Source organism: Grammomys surdaster, unplaced genomic scaffold (assembly GCF_004785775.1).
Source record: "Grammomys surdaster isolate TR1022 unplaced genomic scaffold, NIH_TR_1.0 125349, whole genome shotgun sequence".
Lineage (NCBI taxonomy): Eukaryota > Metazoa > Chordata > Mammalia > Rodentia > Muridae > Grammomys > Grammomys surdaster.
In genome coordinates, this window is record NW_021620222.1 from 993114 (window position 1) to 998701 (window position 5588).

The 5588-nt window shown below is 39.4% G+C and overlaps 1 protein-coding gene across 1 annotated transcript in view; it reads right to left on the reverse strand.

The window, feature by feature from the left end:
* LOC114637598 (zinc finger protein 664-like) overlaps positions 1–5588 on the reverse strand; it is a 53402-nt gene that overhangs the window by 37341 nt on the left and 10473 nt on the right. The gene's annotated exons all lie outside the window — the stretch shown is intronic.

Sequence of the window (5588 nt, forward strand, 5' to 3'; positions counted from 1 at the left end):
CCCTACCCTTCTCTCTTCCAGCACTTCCCCTTCTTCCTCCTGGAATCTAGGTAGATAGCTTGCAGGGCCCATTATTCAAATTGCAGTGAAATAAACAATCCTGCCCACAGGGGAAAGGTGCCCAGAATAGTAACAATTAAAGAGAGATTTTTAGGAAACACTAAGATTTTTCTTCTATGGTTTCCTGGTTAAGTTAGGTAAACTGCAGCTACTTTTCACCTTTTACACAACCATGGGAGAAAAGCAGGAAACAGATGACGAACTCTATTGTTAGCACATCTTCCTCAGTGGGAAGGGGAAAAACCCACAGCTGTATTAATAAAGGTATTAGAAGAACAGAACGGATACGGGTAGGATGGATCTCTCAGTGTATATAGAAAGTGGATTTTTGGAATGGCTTGCAAGCTGTGGTCCAACCCGTCCAACAATGGCTGTCTGCAAATGGACAGATGAAGAATATACTGGCTCAATCGATGTGACTGGATGTCTCAGCTGGTTTTCAGTCTATACTAGAATTACTAAAAAATAGGCTAGTTTTTTTTGTTTGTTTTAATGAGCTTGCTAGCCAGAGGTAGAACATGAAGACAAGGAGAAAGAACTACCATCTACAATGACCTTTATAAATGAAGGCTGCCACCAGAAGCTGTGGCCTAGATGAAAGGTATTTCTTATCACTTCAAAAGATCCAGATTTGAATAAGGGCTTTGCAACTTAAAAAGATATAATTAAGAAAAATCCCTTGAAGTACCAAACTGTTGCATTTTTGGTTAATTCCATGTATAGCTAAGTTGACTACCAAGAATAACCATCACAAGAGCCAAGACAGAGGAGCTGAGAAAGATTTTGTTCCTGTTGCAGGAAAGGAGAACATGACAATCATTTTCAAAGCAATGCTTTTCTGTTTTATCAACAAAGGAAGCATTAGGATTCCACTTAAGGAGTCTGGATATGTTCACATACAGGGTCACTTACTCCTAAGAATGCTAAGCTAAATAAATCCACTTCTGAATATGGTCAAAATATAAAAGGCAGAGGTATTTAAGGAATTCTTAATTCAAACTCATTCAGAAACATATGTAAAGTGTAAAATGGTGGATAGAAATCTCTCTGGAATATTCATCTTGTACCGTAAGGTTTTAGCAGATACTGTGAAAGTAGATTGCTCAGGAGTCAAAGATACCTATTAATCATAATGTATGATTTAACAGATATATGTATCAACACCACAATTTTCCATATATAGAAAAACAGAGAGCACAAAAACAGAAACTTCAAGGAAAAGTCAGCTATCAGCATTGTGAATGTTGTTCTTAGATGAACAGCTATGCTGAATTTTGTAACTTCAAAATGAGGCTATTTTTGCCTATGAGGATGCTGGCTCAAAGGCTGCTTCCATGAACAACCATAAGGAGTGCAGTTTTACTAGCTTTGAGTGTTGTCTGTCTTCTGGCTGTGACATCAATGTAGAGTATGCTACTCTTTTTTTTTTTTTTTTTTTTGGTTTTTCGAGACAGGGTTTCTCTGTGTAGCCCTGGCTGTCCTGGAACTCTGTAGACCAGGCTAGCCTCGAACTCAGAAATCCACCTGCCTCTGCCTCCCATGTGCTGGGATTAAAGGCGTGCGCCACCACCGCCCTGCACAAATGCCTTTTTTTAAACATTTATTTTTATATATTTAATTACATATATTACATCACTTTCAACTTTCTTGTCTTCTCTCCGGGCTTTCCTAAATTCTTCCCAGCCAATTTCTTTCTTGTTACATATGTTTGAATAAGTAAGCTCAAATATATTAATATAATTTGCTGTCTCCATTTCTGTTGATTGTGTGTATATAAATTCACTGAACATGTTGTATTTTGGGATAACCATGTAGGGAGCTCATCCTTGGCTGAGGCTGCTTCTCCCATTTTCAAGAGAGCGCCACACTTTAATGAAGAACAGGATGTTGGTGCGCAAATGTCCTTGCACCCACAGATCACCAGGGAAACCAGAAATCTTAAATATACAGAGTTCTGTACTCAATGAAGAAAATAAAATACCTGCATTCAACCTAAAAGGCTGGAAGTGGATTTTCTTGATGATCCAGTGACCTTTTTGTTTTGTGTAGGCAGACCTCATGTAACTTTTGCTATAGAGACAGACCTTGCCCAAATTCTCCAAAATGACTGTCTTAAACTCTTTTCTTTCTAGACTGTCCCCAATCATTAGGGGAGATGCCACATGTCCTTTATGGCCTGCGGACATCTCTGCTATTTGTCAGAAACTACAGTAGATGCCGGGTCTTTTACCTACACAACTCACCGTCACAGTCACATTTACTTTGTAAAAGGGTTTCTATGTAGCCACATATCAAGCCTTATTGTAGACTTGGAATTGGGCTGATTGGACTGATTTTTTTTTTTTTGGGGGGGGTATTTGAGACAGGGTTTCTCTGTGCAGCCCTGGCTGTCCTGGAACTCACTCTGTAGACCAGGCTGGCCTTGAACTCAGAAATCTGCCTGCCTCTGCCTACCAAGTGCTGGGAAGATTGGACTGATTTTTGCCTGGAAACCTTTTCCCAAATTGTAACGTGTTTTTTTAAATATGCTGACAATAGCCGGGCGGTGGTGGCGCACGCCTTTAATCCCAGCACTTGGGAGGCAGAGGCAGGAGGATTTCTGAGTTCGAGGCCAGCCTGGTCTACAGAGTGAGTTCCAGGACAGCCCGGGCTACACAGAGAAACCCTGTCTCGAAAAACCAAAAAAATAAAAAAAATAAAAAAAAAAAATAAAAAAATAAATATGCTGACAATGAACCACATGACATTACACTCCCTGAATACTGACCCAGGTTGAGAAAGTCAGTCTGTACCTGGATTTCATTCTCTTCTTTTAGTGTGGTTCACTTTCCTGTCTTATTCTTACAGAGGCCTACTCAACAGAACTCTGGCCCCCAAGTGACCTAGAGTGCCTTGGACATAAAACATTATCAAGAATAGAAAACTTGGGGTGGAAAATACCTCAAAAATTTAGAGAACTGAATTTTCTGCCAGAGCACCCAGCTTTCTTCGCTCTCAGTACATAAGGCTGTTCATTACTATGTGTAACTTTAGCTGCAGGAATTCTCACAACATCTCCTGGCCTCCCTGGCTAACAGGCATGAGTGGAGTACAAAGACACACATGTAGACAAACACTCATACACAAAATATAATGATTAAAATTATTTTTGACAAAAAAGAGACAACTTACACCATAAAACTTATTTCTCAAGCTGGGTAAGGTAAAGCATTTCCTCAGTCCCAGAACTGAGGGGAAAGAGGCAGAAAAATCACTATGAGTTTGAGAAAGGTCTGTGCTACATAGTACACACACACACACACACACACACACACACACACACACACACGTACAATATGGAAATAAAGAACAAATGTAAGCCAGATAGATAAAAAAAAAATCCCTCTTAAGGTCATTTCATGTGTTTGCCATCCCTGCCCATAAAATCACTTTCAAAAATAAATATTGGCAAGCATGATAGCACATGCTATTAACTCCAGAACTTTGGAGACAAATTCACATTCATGAATTTGAGGCCATGCAGGTCTACATAGTCATTTCTATAGTACAACCCATCTCAAATGGTGTTAAAATTGTAAAATGACTATTGTTCTGGTAACTAAAACCAAGAGCAACCATTGAAGTGTAATGTCAAATTTTATCTTACAATCAGGCCAAACTTGCAGAATCCTCTGAATTAGAAGAGAGAAGCATTCCTGATTAAATGCAAGGGAGCCTGTTTATATCCAAACTCAAAGCTGAGTTACATAGTAAATTACTACAAAAGCAGACTTTTTTAAAAAAAATTATTTATTTCATTTATATGAGTACACTGTTGCTGTCTTCAGACACACCAGAAGAGTGCATCAGATCCCATTACAGATGGTTGTGAGCCATCATGTGGTAGCTAGGAATTGAACTCAGGACCTCTGGAAAAGCAAGCAGCTATTGTTCTTCACTGCTCATCCATCTCTCTAGCCCCAAAGCAGATATTTTTGAATTTAGTAATTTAGTTAACTATCAGCCAATTCTCTGAACATACTATGAAACCATGGAAACAAAGTATTATGTGTAAATCACAAGATTATAGAGAAAGAACAAACCAAATAAGATTGACTTTTAACTTGGAACATGTGGAAAGAAAAACACCATAGGGAACAATATAGAAATAAACAAATGGCCGGGCGGTGATGGCACACGCCTTTAATCCCAGCACTTGGGAGGCAGAGGCAGGCAGATTTCTGAGTTCGAGAGTTCAAAGCTAGCCTGGTCTACAGAGTGAGTTTCAGGACAGCCAGGGCTACACAGAGAAACCCTGTCTCAAAAAAAAAAAAACAACCCAAAACAAAACAAAACAAAACAAAACAAAACAAAGAAAGAAAAAGAAAAAAGAAAAGTGTCTTCTGAAGGCAGCCAGTCGGGGCATAGGAAGCCTTTAAGCCAACGGACACCATCCTTGACCTCAAGCTGTACTACATAGCAATAGTGATTTACAGAAAACTGCATCGTATTTGTACAGAAGCACACATGTTGATCAAGGGAATCAAATGGAAGCCCCAGAAATAAACCCATATATGTAGGTACACTTGATTTTTGATAAACAAGGCAAAACTACAGTGGGAAAAGAAAGCATCTTCAAAAAATGGTGCTAATCTCATTGGATATGTACATATAGAAGAATGAAAATAGATCCATATTTATCACCCTGCACAAAACTCAAGTCCAAGTGGATCAAGGACCTCAATAAAAATGTATACACTAAATCTCAGAGTGTAAAGTGGGAAATACCTTTGAACACATTGGCACAGGAGACAGTTTCCTGAACTGAACACCAATGGTTCAGTCTTTAAGATCAACAATTGATAAACCAGACCTCATGAAATTGCAAAACTTCTGGAAGGCAAAGGACACTGTCAATAGGACAAAATGGCACCCTACAGATTGAGAGAGGACCCTTACTAACCTTACATCTGACGGAGGGCTAATATCCAAATTTTACCAAGAATTGAAGAAGTTAGATACCACCAATTCAAATAACCCAATTAAAAATGGGGTACAATGCTAAACACAGAATACTCAACAGAGGAATCTTGAGTGGCTGAGAAGCACTTACAGAAATGTTCAAAGTCTAGTGGTGCTTTAACATGTGAATGATCCCAGGATATTGGGATGGCCAATGGGATCATTTAGTCTAAGTCTATGTGACAATTCTTGTGTCTTCTATGGATAGAGAAGTGGAGTTGCACAATTCACTTTTGACAAAGAAAATTTGAATTTCAACATTGGACACCTTGTCAAAGACCAGCCTCAGTTTGAAGAGAGTTGCTGAGGAAGGAGTGTCTGGGAGTGGCTAAATAAACTACTGGAAGTCAAAGAGGGTCCAGGTTGGTGCTCTAGGTACTGCTTGAGACAGCTTTCCAGATTGCACTCTCTATGTTCTGCTTTCTCTGGAGATCTCCAGATAACTCTCTCTGTCTCTCTGTCTCTGTCTCTGTCTCTCTGTCTCTCTCTCTCTGTCTCTCTCTCTCTCTCTCTCTCTCTCTCTCTCT